Source organism: Bos grunniens, chromosome 24 (genome assembly GCF_055505025.1).
Source record: "Bos grunniens cultivar Pamir isolate PY7600 chromosome 24, Bosgru_T2T1.0, whole genome shotgun sequence".
Taxonomy (NCBI): domain Eukaryota; kingdom Metazoa; phylum Chordata; class Mammalia; order Artiodactyla; family Bovidae; genus Bos; species Bos grunniens.
Window position 1 is genome coordinate 52,822,479 of NC_141188.1, and position 21,173 is coordinate 52,843,651.

The following is a 21,173-nucleotide window of genomic DNA, read 5'->3' on the forward strand; positions in this document are numbered from 1 at the left end:
ACACTAATTTGAAAAGATACATGGACCCTAATATTCATAGCAGATTATTTACGATTGCCTAAATATGGGCTTCCCTGGTAGCTCAGATGGTAAAGCGTCTGCCTACAATGTGGGAGACCCAGGTTCGATCCCTGGGTCAGGAAGATCCCCTGGAGAAGGAAACAGCAACCCACTCCAGTATTCATGCCTGGAAAATCCCACAGACCAAGGAGCCTGGTGGGCTACAATCCATGGGGCTGCAAAGAGTTAGACAAGACTGAGCGATTTCACTTCACTTCACTTCAAATATGGCTTGCTAGGTGGCTCAGTGGTAAATAACCTGCCTGCCCATGTAGAAGACTTGGGTTCAATCCGTGGGTCAGGAAGGTCCCTTAGAGGAGGAAATTGCAACCGATTTCAGTATTCTTGCCTGGAAAATCCTGTGGACAGGGGGGTCTGGCAGGCTACAGTTCATAGGGTCACAAAGAGTTGGACATGACTGAGTGACTGGGCACACATGCCCAGATAGATAAGGAAGCAGCGCAAGTATCCATTAACAGATGAATGGATAAAGATGTAGTGTGTGTGTGTGAGTGTGTGTGTGTGTCTTCACGGGGTGGGGGCCAGATTGCAACTACCCTGCTGCCCTGTGCCCAGGCGTCCCCTCTCCTCTCTGTGTCTCCTATGCACTGCCCTCCTCTGATCCCAGCAGATGAACTGGGCCATGAGCCCACCATGCACTGGGAGGAACAGCTGCCCCAAGCCTGTACTTGCCTGGATGCTACAACGGTGAAAGTGTGTCTGAACATCCCTTTCCGATGGAGGGCTTGACCCAAGTGTGGTTTCTCCAGACAGAGCATCTTCTGACCCAAACAGTCAAAAAGTTCGAAAGTCTAAAAACGCTCTTTTGAGAACTTGACCTGTACCCCTGGCCTCCGGCTACAGAACTGGTGGCAGAGAACCACTGAAGTTGAAGTTAGAGGCATCTACTCCTTGGCAGTTGAAGATGAAGACAGAACACAGAAACAGTCCTTTACAGGGAGGGGCGTGAAGGCTGGTTGTGGTGTTTTGGTGGAGAACAGCTGCAGGGGCATCCGAGGCTGGGCAGGACCCTTGCAGAGCAGCTATTTTTAGGTGTGTTCTCAGGAAGAAGGAAGTAGAGCAGAACATCTTTCATTTCAGCTTTTGGCAGCCAAACTGTGGCTATAGTCAGATGGGCATCCATTCTGCGACCTTCTTCCCTCCTACCCTTGAACTTCCGTTTCAGTACAATTCTGCCTGGGGATTACCTATTGAAACCAGAGCAAACCCACACACAAAACCAAAACAGACAAAACCCAAACAGCAGCCCAAACCCAACTTGTTATTTCAACTTAGAGTTGCCAGGCTCTTGCTCTGCTTGTCAGTGCATTTATTCTGTATCCATCACATATTTGAGTTTTGAGGTGTACTGGATACAACATAAATAAACCAATGCCTCTTGTCCCTGGTCTCACATAGAGCTCAGCACGGGGGTGGGAAGAGTGCATATGTAGTTCAGTGGACATTCAAGTGAGAGTCCATACCTCAACCTGTTTGGGTAAGTCACTCTGATTTGGGGCAGGGTTGGGCTTCCCTGGTGGCTCAGACAGTAAAGAATCCACCTGCAATGCAGGAGACCTGAGTTCAATCCTGGGTCAGGAAGATCCCCTGGAGAAGGGAAAGGCAACCCACTTCAGTATCCTTGCCTGGGAAGTCCCATGGACAGAGGAGCCTGGCGGGCTACAGTCCACGGTGTTGCAAAGAGTCGGACATGACTGAGTGGCTAACACTTTGACTTTTCAGTTGTAAGAACATCTGAAGTATGCGGGATGTTGTTCTTTTGTTGCTAAGTACTGTCTGACTCTTGCATCTCCATGGACTGTCTATGGGACTACCCAGGCAAGAATACTGGCATGGGTTGCCAAGCCCTCCAGGGCATCTTCCCAACCTAGGGACTGAACCCACATCTCCTGCATTGCAGGCAGTTTCTTTACCTCTGAGCTACCTGGGAAGTCCAATAGGTGGTCAAATCTGTCCTCACGCAAATCTGAGGACTGATAGGTTGCCCCTTGCAATCTCTGAATCCTCTTTAATAAGTGGATAAACTACTTATACCTAATTCACCTAGGTCTAGTGCATGATACAGGAATAGAAAATCACAGAAAATCCTTGGCATACCACCGTCATATTTCTGAGTTTGGATTTAGTTCCTTTCAACTGAAGGCACAGGGTTTGAGTAGCAGAGGGTGCTTTCATGGGGAGCCCTTTGTTGAAGGCAGAGGAGTGTGCTTTGGCCTCAGCTATGGCAAAGCAGGTGGCAAATGTGTGCATCTGGGTTTGCACATTAAGCAAGAAGCAGATGGCCCTGAGGAGTCCTGCCCAGTGATTCTCTGAGCTGGTTACAACCTAAGGAGTAAAGCACTCTGCTTGTGAGGTCAGCTCCTGTGGATCCAGTGCCCTAGCCCCAATATTGGTCTGGACAGAAGTGCCATTGCATCATCTCTCACTCGGGGAAAGTTTGCTAGAGTCATCTGCCTCGTGGGGAGATCTGATCATGTACATTTCCCTGAACTCTAAGGGTCTCTGCAATCTGGAGGCAAATCAAGCAGTTACAGCCTTAGAACAGATGAAGGAGAGATGTGATAAGACATTATCAAAGGTTTTGCGGCAGTGGGTCGTCAGCCTTCTCCACCAAGGAAGAGACTTTCTCTCTTTTTCTCGCTTGTGTTCTTGCCCTGGAAGCAGCATCCCTGAGCTCTGCGTGTCCACTGGGTGGCGGAGGGTGGGGTGGGGGTGGGGGGGGGGTGGGGGGGTCCGTGGGGATAATCAGCTTCCAGGCCCTGCCCTGAACCAGACTGGATGTGTGTGAGGCCTTGACCATGTGCCGACTTCCTTGGGATTCTCAACTCCCAATGGCTACAACTGCCTCTATAGCAACCTCTTGGTGGGTAAAAGGCTTCCTCCCGTGTTTGTCTTGGCCCAGCATTTTACACAGTGAAACCAGACTCCAGGGGTGATCCCTGCAGCTCTGCATATGAAAAGCATTTGCAGGACATGGAAGAGAAAAGAAACGCTTCTCTTTCAGGTTGGAAAGCAGAGAGAAGCTGGTTATCTGTATGCTTGTGGGCTTCATGTAGGGAGCTCATGGAATGAAATGCTGGCCATGCTGCCAGGCCCAGGGCAGGCCATCAGTTGGCTGACTGCTAGGGATGGAGATTTTGCTGGCTGAAGACCTCCCATCTGGCCTCTGGAGCAATTTTCAACAGCATCATTTGGAAGTTATGCTTAATAGGATGTGGCAAGAAAGGATTTCTCCTAGTTGGAGCCTTGGCTGCAGCCTGGAGCCACACCTGAGGCTACTCCTCTCGTTACACACAGTTCTGCAGAGCTGCTGCTCTGAGAAGGGGTGGCAGGAACCATACAGCTGCTCAGAGTGATCTTGAGAGTGGGGACAGGAAGAGAAGGTCATTTTAGAGATGTGTGACCAAGCAGTGTGTCGGTAGTCATCCTGCCATAAACCTCCATAAAGGCAGCTCACCTTACCCTCATTTCAGAATTAGGAGGCATGAGATGCTCTTAGTTAGCAGAGTGATGAGACACTGGTTAGAGCCCACAGCTTCTGCTCTCATACTTGTTTCAATTCAAGAAACATTATTTGGGACCAACTCTGTCCAAAGAACTATGCTGGGTGGTGAACAGGACATCCTCCCAAACCACAGGAGCTGATGGTCCATCACTTCCTTGATTCCACCTCAAAAAGGCCATGTTCAGAGACTGATTTTTGTCCTAGAGTTATGTTCATGACAATTTCCTTACTGGGAAATCTAAACCATAATTCAAAAGGACACATAGCCCCCAGTGTTCATTGCAGCACTATTTACAGTAGCCAGGACGTGGAAACAGCCTAGATGCCCCATGACAGATGAGTGGATAAAGAAGATGTGGTGCACACATACAGTGGAATATCACTCAGCCTTGTTGCTGTTGTTCAGTCTCTAGGTCATGTCTGACTCTTTGCGACCCCATGGACTTCAGCACGCCAGGCTTTCCTGTCCTTCACTATCTCCCTGAGTTTGCTCAAATTCATGTCGATTGAGTTGGTAATGCTGTCTAACCATCTCATCCTCTGCTACCCCTTTTCCTTTTGCCTTCCATCTTTCCCAGCATCAGGGTGTTTTCCAGTGAGTCAGCTCTTCACATTAGGTGACCAAGGTATTGGAGCTTCATCTTCAGCATCAGTCCTTCCAGTGAATATTGAGGGTTGATTTCCTTTAGGATTGATTGGTTTGCTCTCCTTGTAGTCCAAGGGACTCTCAAGAGTCTTCTCCAACACAATGGTTCAAAAAACGTCAATTCTTCAGTGCTCAGCTTTCTTTATAGTCCAACTCTCACATCCATACATGACTACTGGAAAAACCATAGCTTTGACTAGACGGACTTTTGTTGGCAAAGTAATGTCTCTGCTTTTTAAATATGTTGCCTAGGTTTGTCACAGCTTTCCTTCCAAGGAGCAAGTGTCTTTTAATTTCATGGCTGCAGTCACTGTCCACAGTGATTTTGCAGCCCAAGAAAATAAAATATGCCACTATTTCCACTTTTTCCTTTTCTATTTGCCATGAAGTGAAGGGATTGGATGCAATGGTCTTAATTTTTTAAATGTTGCATTTTAAGCCAGATTTTTCACTCTCCTCTTCCACCCTCTTCAAGAGGCTCTTTAGTTCTTCTTCACGATCTGCCATTAGAGTGGTATTATCTGCATATCTGAGGTTATTGATATTTCTCCCAGCAATTTTGATTCAGCTTGGGATTCATCCAGCCTGGCATTTCATATGATGTACTGTACATATAAGTTAAAAGGAACAAAATTGAGTCATTTGTGGAGATGTGGATGGACCTAGAGTCTGTCATATAGAGTAAGTCAGAAAGAGAAAAACAAACATCATATATCAACTCATATGTGTAGAACCTAGAAAAATGTTGCAGATGAACCTATTTCCAGGGCAGGAATAGAGAAAGGCAGGTGTAGAGAAAGGATATGTGGACATAGGGAAGAGATGGATGGGTAGGGTGGGGTGAATTGGAAGGTTCAGTTCAGTTCAGTTGCTCAGTCACGTCTGACTCTTTGTGACCCCATGAATCGCAGCATGCCAGGCCTCCTGTTTATCACTAACTCCCGGAGTTCACTCAAACTCATGTCCATCGAGTTGGTAATGCCATCCAGCCATCTCATCCTCTGTCATCCCCTTCTCCTCCTGCCCTCAATCCCTCCCAGCATCAGGGTCTTTTCCAATGAGTCAACTCTTCGAATGAGGTGGCCAAAGTACTGGAGTTTCAGCTTTAGCATCATTCCTTCCAAAGAACACCCAGAGCTGATCTTCAGAATGGACTGGTTGGATCTCCTTGCAGTCCAAGGGACTCTCATGAGTCTTCTCCAACACCACAGTTCAAAAGCATCAATTCTTCAGCACTCAGCTTTCTTCACAGTACAACTCTCACATCCATACATGACCACTGGAAAAACCATAGCCTTGACTAGACGGACCTTTGTTGGCAAAGTAATGTCTCTGCTTTTGAATATGCTGTCTAGGTTGGTCATAACTTTCCTTCCAAGGAGAAAGTGTCTTTTAATCTCATGGCTGCAGTCGTATTAGGATTGGTATATACGCACTACCATGTGTAAAATAGCCCGCTAGTGGGAACCTGTTACAGCACAGGGAGCTCAGCCCTGTGCTCTGTGGTGACCTAGATGGGTGGGAGAGGGCGGTGGGACAGAGGTTTACGTGTGTACATATAGCTGATATACTTCAGCTGATTCACTTCATTGTATAGCAGAAACTAACACAACCTTGTAAAGCAATTATATTCCAATTTAAAAAAATGCTGGTGAAAATCATAAAAGGTAGATAGTCATGAAGAAGGGAAGAAAAACGAGTCATAATTTCACACAAACATGCAATTACTTAATGATTCATTATTATTATATCTGTATCCTTTTAAACATAATTATTTTCTGGATATATTTTCACATTAAGAAGAAAAGATGGTCATGTTATAAGCACAAGCTCTTTTTTCTCTTGCCTGTTCTTTCCTGCTCAAGCATTTTATGTGCTTATTATTTTTTATTATTATTTTGTAATTTTTTCTGCTTAATCAGTTTTTGTGATTGAAAAATATATTTAATTTATTTGTTTATTTATTTTACAATCCAACAGGAAATTTGACCAGAGTTTCCTTTTTTTTAATTAATATTTTTTATTGGCGTATAGTTGCTTTACAGAATTTTGTTGTTTTCTGTCAAACCGCAACATGAATCAGACATAGGTATCTTTAACTCTTAGTATTTATATCCTGATTTATGTTGGTTCACTTGTTTTCAATGCAGTTCTTAAAGTCTTACTTAGGTTATTATTTCAAATAATAAAGGTAAAAAGATATTCCTGACAGACAGGAGCATAGAAAGGACACATGTGCTATCAAACATTAATATTGACCGTATTTGCTTTTAGCTGTTTTTTTTTTTTTTAAAGAGATGAAGTGTGGCAGAGTTGAGCCTCTCTGCATGCACCTAGATTGTGAACTCCTGCTTGCCTTGAAGACTGACCTAACTTATAAAAATGAAGAGCAGAGCAGTCCTTTGCTTCCTCGGCAGGAGGCAAGAAGCTTTATCCAGCTAACCTGAGGGCTCTTGATTCTGCCCTCGGGGAATTTCCGTCTTAGTGTCCTGATAGTTGTGCTCTGGGAGGAACAAAGATGACTCTAATTCTTTATGAAAAAAAAGCTTACATTTCTATAATAACGTTTCACCCCAAATAGGGTGACTCCAGGGGGCACCTAGGAGTTGAAAGGTGACTGCCGTAGTTGGCTCACAACACTGTGTTAGTTTCAGGTGTGCAGCATAATGGTTTAGCTACACACGCACACACACACACACATACACACACACACAAGTATATGTTCTTTTTCAGATTCTTTTTCATTATAGGTTATTATAAGATACTGAATATAGTTCCCTGTGCTGTATATTAATTTCATTTATTTTATACATTTATATATACATTCAGCTCATTTACTTTACATATGGTAGTATGTATCTGTTCATCCCAAACTCCTATCCCTCCCCTACTTCCCCTTTGATAACCACAAATTTGTTTTCTATGTCTGTGAGTCTGATTCTGTTTCATAAATATTAGGTTCCATCTATAAACAATATAATATGAAATGCATCATTTTTGGCCTTAGTTCAGTTAATACAATAGTCTCTAGGTCCATCCATGTGGCTATAAATGGCATTATTTCATTCTTTTTTATGGCTGAGTAATATTCCATTGGGTATGTATTGTTGTGGTTATTGTTTAGAAGCTCAGTCATATCCAACTCTTTAGCAACCCCATGAACTGTAATGTACTAGGCTCCTCTGTCCATGAAATTTTCCAGGAAAGAATACTGAAGTGAGTGGCCATTTCCTCTTCCAGGGAATCTTCTCGACCCAGGGATTGAACCCACATCTCTGCGTATCCTGCATTTCAGTCAGGTTCGTTATAACTGAGCCACTTGGGAAGTTGTATACCATATCTTATTTTTTTTAATCTATTTATCTGCTGATGCACTTTTAGGTTGCCTACATGTCTTGACTATTGTAAGTATTGCTGCTGTGAACATTAGGGTGCAGAATCTTTTTGATTTAGAGCTTTCTCTGGATATATGCCCAGGGCTGGGATTGCTGAATCATATAGTAACCCTATTTTTAGTTTTTTAAGGAATCTCTGTACTGTTCTCCAGAGTGGCTAGGGCTTAGCTTCTATTAATAAAAATTAGCTGATAATTTTGAGCCCTTAATATGTATTAGTCACTGGTTGAGAGTTTAACCTGCAATCTCATTTAATCTTCACACTGACTTTCTGAGCAAGGTATAGTATTAACACCATTTTACAGAAGAAAAACTGGGGAGTACAGATGTTATTTGCCCAGAGCCACACATTTAGGGGGTGGTAGGCTAGGGTTCAATCCAGGCAGTCAGCCAAAAGAAAATACACTCTTAAGTAGAGGTTTCTGGTAGCCCCTGAATGTAGGCATAGAGGCGGTTCTGTACACTGTGGTGTGACATAGGAGTATGTGAAGTCCAGTTGTCCATAACTTTCTCCCTGTGCAGGGGTAATGATGGTTCAGATCCACTGTATTGGCTTCCTGGGGCTCCCATAACAAATTACTCTGATCCTGGCAGCTTAAAGCACACTTTCTCTCCAGAGGTTCTGGAGGATAGACATTGGAAATCAAGTTGTCAGCAGGGATACACTTCCTCTGAAGGCTCCAGGGTACTTCCCTGACTCTCCTTCCTTCTGATGGCCCCCAGTGTTCTTTGACTTGAAGCATCACCTGGTCTCTGCCTCCATGACCTTCTCTGCCTTCTCCTCTTCCTGTCAGCTACCAGTCTTTGAGTTTAGGGCCATCGTACATCTAGGGTGGTTTTGTCTCAATATCCTTATCTAATTCCATCTGCAAAGATTTTATTTCCAAATTTTACTCTCATCACTTAAGATATATTCTTATGGATTTAGACTTGCTCTGTCCAGAGTTCTCTTGTTAACAATCAAAAAGGAGGAAAGGTTTTTTTGTGAATGCGTTTTGGGATTGTTTGCTCTGGAGCTGCAGCAACCTAGGAGTCTCAAAGGAAGACAGGAAGTAATGATGAGACACAGCGAGGGTAGATGAGAGGGAAGGGGTTGAACACAAATTTCAGCGTATTTGTAGTTTGGATAAAGGTTTGGCCAAGAGTACATTCTCCTGAGAAGCCTTCACAGAAGGGGACTGAAGAGGCAGTCAACCACCCAGTGAAAACCTCCATCTATGGGTTTGCTAACATGACCTCTAAATTGCATTGGGGCCTGCATCATTTTTTGAAACTGTGTTCAGAAGTACAGATTGTAAGTCTCACTTGCAACAACAAAAGCAATTTCTAATTGCATAGAAAGCAAACTGCCACTAGCAAAGCAAATCCACTGCTCCTCATTTTATGGAACGTGCAAATTGTCTCTGTTACACTTAAACCCCCAAAATGTCAATTTGCAGAATCCATCTGGCCTGGTCCATGAATATTTTTTGTAGCATTTTAGGAAAAGCTTTGCTCGATGACTAAGAAAGGATAGTACTCAACATGAGACCAAAACCATATCCCACTGAGATCTCAGTGACTGAAGGCCAGCCTTTTACATCTCATTGCCTTTGTCTCTCTCTGAGCCAGTTTACCTCCCAGGGATCCTGTGAGTATTACAGACACACATTTAGACAAAAGCAGGCAAACTTAATGCCAAGAATGTGTAAGGAGCTATGTGTGTAACTGTGTGCCTAACTGCATATGTGTGCTGTGGTGTCAGGTGATACCATCTTTCTAAACAGGCAGGGGTTTGTACATGTCTAAGGAGCAGGGGTTGTGCACCAAAATAATCCCTGATGCCCTCATCCTTGATTTATACAAGAAGAGCCTCCAGAGCTAGCACTTGAAAAGTGTTAAACTGGAAAGAGTACTGTACTAAGTCTGCAAGTATTATGAGAATCTCAGTTTTAAATTGATGAAGATGGTGCAGAGTTAAATGACTTGCCCAAGGTCAATGGTTGCATTATGCAATTTAGATTAGAATGGAAAGACATGTATTAAAATATTCATTCATCTGGCATTCATTCTAGCTTTTTACCTTCAGAATAAATTCCAAATCCAATCACTTCTCGCCATCTGTACCGCTACTGGCCTGTTCCAAGACATCATTCATCTTGCCTGAGTTTTTGCAATAGCCTTTTAGGGGTTCTCACTTTTTCTACCCTTGTTCATCTTCTGCCTTCTAATCTGTGTAGCAATCTGAGTTACCCCTTTAAACCGTTAGGTCACTGGCATCTGTGCTCAGAAACTTCAGTGGCATTTCTGCTTACCCAGAGCAAAAGCCAAGGAGAAGGCAATGGCACCCCACTCCAGTACTCTTGCCTGGAAAATCCCATGGATGGAGGAGCCTGGTAGGCTGCAGTCTATGGGGTCGCTAAGAGCTGGACATGACTGAGCGACCTTACTTTCACTTTTCACTTTCCTGCATTGGAGAAGGAAATGGCAACCCGCTCCAGTGTTCTTGCCTGGAGAATCCCAGGGACGATGGAGCCTGGTGGGCTGCCGTCTATGGGGTCGCACAGAGTCGGACACGACTGAGCCGACTTAGCAGCAGCAGCAGAGCAAAAGCCAAAGTTTATTCAATGTCCTGCGATGTCTTAAACAATTTGATCTACTCTTCTACCTTTCTCTGCTTTGTTGACTTCAGTCTGACTGTACTTGCTTCCTGTCTATTCTTTGAAAATGCCCTAAATGCCCTGATTTTAGGACCTATAATGTCTTTTTAAAAAGGCAGTGTTAAGTTTTACTCCATCATCTAAAAGTCTCAGCTCTTCCTTCAGAGTCCTTTATAAAACAGCACCTCCCATACCATTAATCCTCACCCCCTTTCTTTGAATGATTGATATCTATACTTTTTTTTTTTTTTTGCTTCAGGACATTATATGTGTTGATTTACTTTTCAATGCCTGTATCTCTTTAAAAAATGTGAGCTTTATGAAACAAAGTGAACTATTTTTCCACCTCTGTATCACCAGTGCCTAGAAAGATGTCTACCATGTACTGGAAATTTAATAACCCACTGGGTAATTGAAAGACCCTCATTTCCTTGGGGAGAAGGAAATGGCAACCCACTCCAGTATTCTTGCCTGGAGAATCCTGTGGACACAGGAGCCTGGTGGGCTGCTGTCCATAGGGTTGCACAGAGTTGGACACAACTGAAGCGACTTAGCATGCATGCATGCATTGGAGAAGGAAATGGCACCCCACTCCAGTATTCTTGCCTGGAGAATCCCAGGGACAGAGGAGCCTGGTTGGCTGCCATATATAGAGTCACACAGAGTTGGACACGACTGAAGTGACTTAGCAGCAGCAGCATTTCCTGGACCTACTGGGAAATAACATTAATGCCTTTATGTTGCTTTCCTTAGGGTTCTCTCTGTGTGTATGTGTGGAGTTATAGAAAGTCCTAGAAATGAAAGAGCTGCATAAACTCTTAAAATGATGTGCACAAATGTGAGATGGGTTATTATTTCTAGCCTGTATCTCAGATGGTTCTCAACAGAACCTTGCCTTGAGTTCAAGAGAGTGGGGTGGCATTCCCCTGGAAAACTTTGGGATACCGTATATATTATGAGGTGATTTAAAATATTAGAATCTGTGGATTTGCAAAGAATTTGAAAGTTAAGATTAATAAGCCTAACTTATTTGATATTTAAATTTGTTTCAGCACATCCCTGACATCTTGCCTCTGCTTGAATGCTCCAAGTGGCTTGCGGTTAGTCCACTGATTTTAAAGGCAGTCCTTTCTAAGGGTGCATATTAGTTGCTGGAACATTATGGAGCATTCTTATTTGTGGGAAGTTGATATCTGCTTTTCTGCGACATCCTCACAGTAGTTTCCTTGCCCCCAACCCCTGCCACTGAATCCGTGTGGAAATATTCTATTCTAGCCCTCAAGGTTTCTCTCTTTATCATTTCACCTGAAGACGTACTTCTTCCCTCACTAGAAATCTGAAGACTGCTGCTTTCTGAATACAGCAGACCATTCTGACAAGAATGGCAATGATCATTTAAGCTACAGTTCAGGGAAAACATAATGCCAGCTGCCTCCCACCAGGGTTCCCATTAGCTTGTCATTTCTTTGTGCTCCTTTACTGCTTCCGTGACAGGGACATAGCAACTATCAAACATTTCCTCCAGGTCCAATTTTGCCTCTCCTCAAGTGCTCCCAGTTGTAACCACTTATTTTCTTGCCCGCTTCTTTGCTCTACTGCTCTCAAACCCTCCTTTCACTGTCTGCAGGAGGAAAAATCGTTGTTCACCTCCTTCCGAAGTGGCCTGCTCCCCCATTGATTTTCCTGGTTTTGACACTAACTGGCTCTGTGACCTTGAGCAAGTCATGTCTTCTTTCTGTAACTATTCTCGTAGGTCTTTCTCAGATCTGAAATGTTGAATATAAGACTCTGAGTGAATTCTTGTCCTAAAAATTAGAAGTGAAAAATACTTAAGCTCAAAATTAGTTAAGAATGTAATTAAATCAGTATTTGAGGACCCATTGGGACTATATATAGACCCATTGGGACTATATATATATATCAATTTGAGTAAAATTTATAGTAAATTTAGAGTAAAACTTGTACTGCAAGGAGATCAAACCAGTCAATCCTAAAAGAAGTCAGTCCTTAATATTCATTAGAAGGACTAATACTTAAGCTGAAGCTCCAATATTTTGGTGAAAAGTTGACTCATTAGAAAAGACTCTGATGCTGGAAAAGATTGGAAGCAGGAGGAGAAGGGGATGACAGAGGATATGACTATTGGATGGCATCACTGACTCAATGGGCATGAGTTTGAGCAAGCTCTGGGAGATGGTGAAGGACAGGGAAGCCTGGCATGCTGCAGTCCATGGGGTTACAAAGAGTTGGACAAGACTGAGTGACTGAACAATATATATATCTGTATATATATATGTATGTGTATATATATGTGTGTATATATATAAAGCTTCTTTCAAACCAATTGATCTCCCTAGAGAAATAGATAGACATGTGTGAAACAATTTTTTAATTAAATTCTACTTGGATGAATCAAAAAGGAAAAATTGGTAGAAAACTGTTGGTTATCTATCTTGGAAACCTGAATTTTGTATTGATTCATTATGGCAAGGTTTATTTCTGAAAGGCACAGAATTTAGAGTCAGAGTGCCTGGTTCTAACACTTATTCCCTCTTTCACTAGATAAGGAAAACCAGGGAACATGATTTGATCTTTCCCTTCCTCAGTTTCTGTATTTCAAGATAGATATGATAAAAATCACTTTGTAGATTTGGTGTGAGGATACATGCAGTAAAGTATCCAGATTCCTGGAGAAAAGGCTGCACATGGTGTGTGTTCATTGAGCGGTTGCTCTTTCTACATTTGTCGGTGTCCTTAATCTCTCTGTTTCTTACAGTGTCTGTGTCATATTTTCTTTGATATTTGTTCTCCTTCTCTCCTAGTGTTTCATACAGTCCTTGTGTTCTCAGTGCTTGAAGTTCTAAGATACTTTCAGATTACAAAATAGCTCAGCACATAATTTGCAGTTTTGGAAGACTTGTGGTAAAGTTGGTGGAGTCATAGGCTTGGGAATGGAGGTGTAAGTCCCAGGCAATGATGATAGCCTAGGGTGATTTATATGATGTAAGTAGAAAACAGTCAAGTCCCCATAAAATATATGATATCATTTCTTTTTTGTTTGAATTATTTTAAACAACAACAGCATGATCTTCATGTATATTTCAGACAGAGAAATTGAGGTGGTTAAATATGGTCACAACTTTTTAGTCAGATATCAAAGATTTCCTTCCTTTTATTATTGAAGACATATTACCAAAGAATATAGGTAAAATGTCTTAATGCTAGATGCCTGTTATTTAAGCCCCTGAGTATGGCATCATAATACTTCTGATGAAGAAAAGAAAGGGTAACCATAAGGTTCAAATTTAGATACACATCACAATCTTCTAGTCAATGGTGTGTACAATAGAAATTAAATATTCTTTCTGTGGATATTGGGCTTTCTTGTTTGAAAATTATACCGCTTTTACCTAGCTTCCATCCTTTCTCTGGGTGAGGAAAAAAATCTCATTGCTTTGTCAGTCTCCCTCACTTAAACATCCATGGTTGAATTATGTGCATGAATTAACAACAGTGCAAAACCTCCCTGCAATAAGAATTCTACACTTCCATTTTTGGTTGGAGCGAGAGTGGAATTTCTTTCATGTACCCCGAACCCCCACTGATAATGATAATTATCGGTACTGTGGGCAAGATGTGGTTTTCAGCACCAAGGAGAGCTCCTACTGAGTGAGTGATGATGAAAGCATTGTTTCTTATCTTGGGCTATTCTATGGAATCTACTTCCTGGGTCTATGATTTCAGTTATTTATTCACCATAAACATTTCCTAAGTGCCTATTAACTTCCAGGAATAATCCTAAACCCTAGTGATATGATGGTTAACATGTGCCATTTTGTCCTATGGTTCTCTAGACCTCAAAGAACAAGCACTCTCAAACAAGTCTTTAATCTTTTAGGGTCAGGTGGCAAACAGTTCCTTAAAAGTGGAGTCATTTCAATACTTAACAGCTGCTTTATTTGGAGTTTCATAGAAAGGATTTTTATATTTTTCTGGCTACATATAAGTATCAACATTAAGTCTCTTCTATGGTCAAACAACTACGATGAAGAATATGAATAAAAGTGAAGCAATAAAAATCCAAGCAGAGGCTACTCTAAGTGTCACTTCCCCATTATTCTATTAGCCTAGACAGCTCTCAACCCTGCTCATAATCAAGAGGAAGGGACAAAGGCCTTCCATAGTGATGATGTGATCTTGAGTGGAAAGGTCACATTATATATGAGCATGTAGTGTGGGGTATTTTGTGGCCATATTTTGGAGATATGCACTATTCTAGTTCATTTCTTGCTGTAATTTGTCCTAATATATTTAATTTTACATATAATAAAACTGAGGCTCTTAAATATTTAATTTTTATTTATGAAATTTCTCAGGGAAAAGAAACAATAATCTAATATCTGTCACAAATTTTCTCACAATTCAGAGATTCTGTATTGGCTGCTGCTGCTAAGTCACTTCAGTCATGTCCGACTCTGTGCAACCCCATAGACGGCAGCCCACCAGGCTTCCCCGTCCCTGGGATTCTCCAGGCAAGAACACTGGAGTGGGTTGCCATTTCCTTCTCCAATGCATGAAAGTGAAAAGTGAAAGTGAAGTCGCTCAGTTGTGTCCAACTCTTCATGACCCCATGGACTGCAGCCTACCAGGCTCCTCCGTCCATGGGATTTTCTAGGCAAAAGTACTAGAGTGGGGTGCCATTGCTACTAATGATAATTACATTGGAATCCAAAGACTCAGTAAATACTCATTAAGTGACAGAATGAATGAGGGATTGAATGAATATAGATTTAGGTGACTGGGTCTTCCTGGGTATTGTAGACATAGTTAAAATATGATTTTGATATTAAAAAAAATATTTGCTTCCATCATAGCTCAGTTGGTAAAGAATCTGCCTGCAATGCAGGAGACCCTTGTTCTATTCCTGGGTCTGGAAATCCACTGGAGAAGGAATAGGCTACCCACTCCAGTATTCTTGGGCTTCTCTTACGTGGCTTAGCTGGTAAAGAGTCCACCTGCAATGAAGGAGACCTGGGTTAGATCCCTGGGTTGGGAAGATCCCCTGGAGAAGTGAACGGCTACCCACTCCAGTATTCTGACCTGGAGAATTCCATGGACTATATAGTCCATGGGGTCCCAAAGAGTTGGATACAACTGAGTGACTCTCACTTTCACTTTGATATTAATGACAACATTTTAAATTTTATGATTTGATTGTGTACTGATAATATGAGAAGTAGGATCAGGACTAGTTGGTTACTAGAGCTGTTTTGTATCATCTTGGCAAAGACAATTGTTAAATATTCAGAAGTGTAGTATTTGGTAATTAAACAGTTGTTAATGGAAAGTATGTGCACCATAAAATTGACAAATACTACCTATAAGTACAAGTTTATTTTTTGTTTTGTTTTGTTTGGTAATAGTTCACCAGAATACCACTGGACGATGCTGGGTAAGATTCTTTGTCTCATGGGAGTGACATGACTCCAAGATGTAGACTCTAAATCTCTTGGATATAGAACTCCAAGATGAAGTTCTACAACATTTTCACAGATAAATTTAGATCTCTATAAAGAGATCAAGGCCATATTTAAAAGTTTTGCCTATGAAGTCTCAACGTGCCCTGGATTCTTAGCTGTAAGTATATCTCTTTCCATAGGATTCACATTAGGGGTAGCCATGTCTGTGGTGTGTGGTGTGCAGAATCCTGGCCTAATGGGGCAAAACATAATCTTGAAGTCATAATACTTCTTAAGCAGGATTAGTGTCATTTTTCATAGTTGTTATCTTGTATACCCTACTAGAGTAGTTTCAACAATTGTGAACATCAATAATTAACATTTTGGTATTCTCTCTTCCTCCTCCTTCATTTCCTCCATCTCTCCCTCTTCCCCACCCACCTACCATTTATTTTGATGAATCATTTAAAAATATAGACATTGTGATACTTTATCCCTAAATATGTGTGCACGTCCTAACAATAGGAATATTACCCCCACCTAATTATGTTACCATTGTCACACCTTAAAGAAATTAATGATAATGTCTTAGCACCATCTAATAACAAGTCTGTATTAAAATTTCTCCAATTTTCCTTCCATCACCTACCAAAAAAGGTCTTAGATTTTTTTTAGAAAACAAAGTTTAGTCAAAGCTTTTATATTTGGTGCCCTTGTTGAATATTACAGTTGAGAAAATAGGCTTAAAAAATTAAGGTCATGCAAACAGTTATATGCTGTGGGTAGGATTCAAACTAACTAGCTCCATGACCCTTATCCACTTCATACTCTTGGAAAAAATTTCCAGTGATTATGAGAGAGAGACAGAGACAGGCTGACTATAGCTGGAGGTCACATGTTATTGAGTTATTCTTTTAGGTAAATTTTGGGTAAGAGAAAATTAGATGGCCACGATCCTCTATTGGCTCAGACAGAAAACAGATTAGAAATTTAGTCATGTTGAAAGAAGACAAGAGTTTTTTTTGTTTGTTTGTTTGTTTTTATTTTTAAAACAGCCAGAGTGACAGTACTCAGTTAGCTTAAGTCTTTTGCAGACCTGAAGAAAATGCAATCTTTCTGAGTTTGCTTTGAGTACTTCATGACTTTTTCAGTTCTCTCTGTTCCTTCTTAGACCTTAAATGGCCACTGTGAGTCACTGACACATAATCCTGAAGAAGGAATGTCAGTGTTTTCTATCTGGGAGGCCCTTATTTGTATCTGACTCACCAGTGAGGTCCCACTGGATAATTTGGGGTCTTCACCATCTTTGTGGTGATGATTTTTTTCCAATATTAGAGTCCTAGCTGTTTGTCTATTTCTTCATAATTTGAGAACCCTTAGGAGTACTTTCCAGATTTCCAATAATTAAGCTATTTTTTAGAATTATCTTAGGATTCTTTTAGAATTCTTAGGATTCTCTTGTTGTGTTTCTTTTGTTTCAATAAGAGATATGTGATGTTCTCAATGATGTAGACTTGGCCATCATTTGTCCCAAGGCAGTTATTGGGTTCTATATACCAAATGAAAGTGCCTCAGGGGCTGAGATCCATTTTAAAGCAGTTTAAAGTCCCCTGGTGAAGGCATGCTTCTACCTACAGATTTTCAAAACATGTGAGTTAATTTCTGGTGGGACTTCTACCAAGTCCCAAAGTCATGTTTCCTCAATATTCATGTACCAATGTAGAGCCTCAAACTTTCTCTAAAAGATCATCTTCATTCTTAAAACCATCCATGAGAACTTATGGTGTTTCACAATGATTTGTACTTAAAGTATGTGAACTTGTTGCCTTCAACACAGATCTGTGATATTTAACACTTATTTTTAAGTCCTGGCACCTCTACTATCACTGGATAAAGACTCAGAAATCCCTTGGTCTGGAGATGTATTTTGGAGTAAATAGAACTTTAGGTACCTACCATTTCTCCATGTGAAGTGAGAATTACTGTCTTCATTGTGATGGTGATGGTGGTAGTTTGCTCTACTTCCCAATATTATAGACACAAGTAAAAAATTTTTATTAGTATTTCTCTTGAAGAGATGAATAAGATTTCGCTTAGACCTTCTTAAACCAATATATCAATCTCTTAAGATAATGCAGATGTAAAATGTCACAGTTACTACATAAAAGATATCTAATTTAGCATCTTCTTATGCTAGACACAGAAATATTGGGCTCTCTATTAGTTGGTATAATATAGCTCTATAAATTTGACCCCTCTAAGAGCATAGGTCCTTAACTATTTGACAGTCACATTGGTTTGTGTTGAAAAGAGATGTCAGCACTCAGATAATTGCAGTGACGAAGGAGTTAACAGAACCGGAAGCTGATGAAGTGAGATGCTGGCAGCAGATGGTGTTGTCAAATAGAGGTTTAATTGCATTTTTAAAAATCCCTTCAAAATAGTTTCTCAAGCTTACTTAGGTGACATTTGGCAGGCTCTGGAAATCACTTAAATGGGTATAGAAATAAAAGAATCACAGAGGAAAATGTCACCATCTGAATTTGTCTTGAGTCTTATTGAGTCAAGACACCTGAGGTTCTTGTTAATACTTCGCAGCTATTTGCAGCCCGTACAATAGGACGTGTCATTGTCGCATTAAGTTTAGCTCATTTTGTGAGGAAGGTCTTTTGTGGCAGTCTAGAGAATGTAATGGATTTAGTGCACTTTTAAAACATGAAGTCTATGGGAAAAGAAGAAGTATAAATTATCTTAAATTCAAATACAAAAAAAAAAAAAAAAAAAAACACCTCACTGGGGCTTTTAGAGAAAGGTAATTAATGCAATTGAAAACTACAGGAAAAATAGTCTCTTTTTTTTCCATTTTATAGTTTGTCAATTTTACTGAATATGGCACAGCAAGAATGAAATGTAAAGTGCTTTTATAGCATTTAGCAACATTGCCAATATTGATGGGAAATACAGGCTTTTTGGTTGCATGAGGTTATAGAATACATGAAAGCCCTGAGACGTCTACTCATAAAATTTAGAGCTAGAACACATGTGCACTTATTACATTTAACTTCTTAATTTATAGGTAAGGAATGTAAAGAGCAAATATAAGCCTGAGCTGAAACTCTTATTTGGCATCAAGGATATAAGTGAAGTGAAGTGAAGTGAAAGTTGCTCAGTCATGTATGACTCTTTGTGACCCCATGGACTATACCATCCATGGAACTCTCTAGACCAGAATACTGGAGCGGGTAGCCTTTCTCTTGTCTAGGGAAGCTTCCCAACCCAGGGATCAAACCCAGGTCTCTCACATTTTGCAGGCAGATGTCTTACCAGCTGCACCACAAGGGAAGCCCTCAAGGATATAAACCCCTTGGAATTATTCAAAGTTTAAAAGATCTTATGGCTGCGATCCAAAAGCCTACAAATAATAAATGCTGGAGAGGGTGTGGAGAAAAGGGAACCCTCTTACACTGTTGGTGGGAATGCAACCTAGTACAGCCACTATGGAGAACAGTGTGGAGATTCCTTAAAAAACTGGAAATAGAACTGCCTTATGATCCAGCAATCCCACTGCTGGGCATACACACTGAGGAAACCAGAAGGGAAAGAGACACGTGTACCCCAATGTTCATCGCAGCACTGTTTATAATAGCCAAGACATGGAAGCAACCTAGATGTCCATCAGCAGATGAATGGATAAGAAAGCAGTGGTACATATACACAATGGAGTATTACTCAGCCATTAAAAAGAATACATTTGAATCAGTTCTAATGAGATGGATGAAACTGGAGCCTATTATACAGAGTGAAGTAAGCCAGAAGGAAAAACATAAATACAGTATACTAACGCATATATATGGAATTTAGAAAGATGGTAACAATAACTCTGTATACGAGACAGCAAAAGAGACACTGATGTATAGAACAGTCTTATGGACTCTGTGGGAGAGGGAGAGGGTGGGAAGATTTGGGAGAATGGCATTGAAACATGTAAAATATCATGTAGGAAACGAGTTGCCAGTCCAGGTTCGATGCATGATGCTGGATGCTTGGGGCTGGTGCACTGGGACGGCCCAGAGGGATGGTATGGGGAGGGAGGAGGGAGGAGGGTTTGGGATGGGGAACACATGTATACCTGTGGCGGATTCATTTTGATATTTGGCAAAACTAATACAATTATGTAAAGTTTAAAAATAAAATAAAATTAGAAAAAAAAAAAGATCTTATGGTCAAATATATCTATATGAAGTAGTTATCTTACTACAGCCATGAGTATAAACCAACCCCAGTGTGCAAAATCCTAGTAGGGGATTTTGATGAGGGCATAGGTTTGGCATCAACCCCTGACTCTGTTCCTTGTTAACATCAATGAAGTTAATTCATCAAGTATGCAGGTATTACCATGGGCTTACAATGGCAGAACCATTGTAAATTCTGAAGAGGGCATGGTTTTACCTCCAAACTTGGAACCACCTTTTTTATTCTCCAAATGTAACTGACAGCAGGTTACACAGAGCATTCTAATTTGTCACAAAAATTTTTAAAGTATCACTGGATCTATTAGATCGTAAGTAGCAAAGATACTTACACAGAACCTGAACAAACTTAAGAACGTTTTTTTTTTTTTTTTATTTTAGGACATTGGTTCCCAAACTCTGATCCCTGAACCTACAATATCAATATCACGTGAAAACTTTGAGAAATACAAATTATTGCTCTTCACTCCAGACCTACTGAATCAGAAACCTTATGAGTCTGGAGCATCAGAAACGTTTAAAACAGGAATTTGCTTAAATAAACTCTCCAGATGATTCTGATAGAGGCTAAAGTTTGAAAATCATTGTCTGGAACACAAAGCTGTCAACTATTTTTATCATCTGGTGCATGTTCAGATGTGTTCAATTTTGCCAATGTAATAAAGATAGATGTATTACCATTGTACAGTGGGCAGGGAGCTACTTGTCTTTCTCTTCAGAGTGTATTTCTTGACACTGACCAGCGCATTCACCCAGAGAGTCTGCTGAAATGTCAGGTCACTGTATTTCTGTCGAGTCATCTCCTACCTGGCACGTAGGTTCTCTACCATGTCATTTAGGAACTGCTAGCTCCACTTTACTTGGTATCTTTCGGCATGAATTTACCACTTTATTGGTCAAAAATGATGTCCTGTAGGGATGAGAAGACGACTAGGACACCACAAGCTAAAAAGTGGCCAGAACCAGTGAGCTGAAACATAATGCTGAAAGCTGGTGAAGTGTGGCACACTTTCTATCACCTAGGGGTTACTTCTCAGATTCTGTCACCCATCACACTTTCCAACCTATCTCGCCTTTAGTAAGTAAGTCATGGAACTTGGCCGTGGCTACACAGGGATCCTAGCATTTCCTTTGTGTTCTTCTTAAAGTATTCCCCCCCCCCCATAATTGATTTCTATCCTCATAGCTTTGTGGTTGG

General features: G+C 41.0%; 1 long non-coding RNA gene across 2 annotated transcripts in view; it reads left to right on the top strand.

The window, feature by feature from the left end:
• The window catches only part of LOC147346293 (uncharacterized), a 134,567-nt gene extending 113,902 nt beyond the window's left edge, over positions 1 to 20,665 (top strand). The window contains exons 1-2 of one of the 2 annotated variants that reach the window (XR_015154098.1): positions 7,439 to 7,531; positions 20,357 to 20,665. This is a non-coding gene — a long non-coding RNA (uncharacterized LOC147346293). Of the gene's footprint in view, positions 1 to 7,438; positions 7,532 to 20,356 lie in introns of those variants that run through there. The other variant, XR_015154097.1, reaches the window with a different exon arrangement.
• Positions 20,666 to 21,173: the final 508 nt, after the last annotated feature.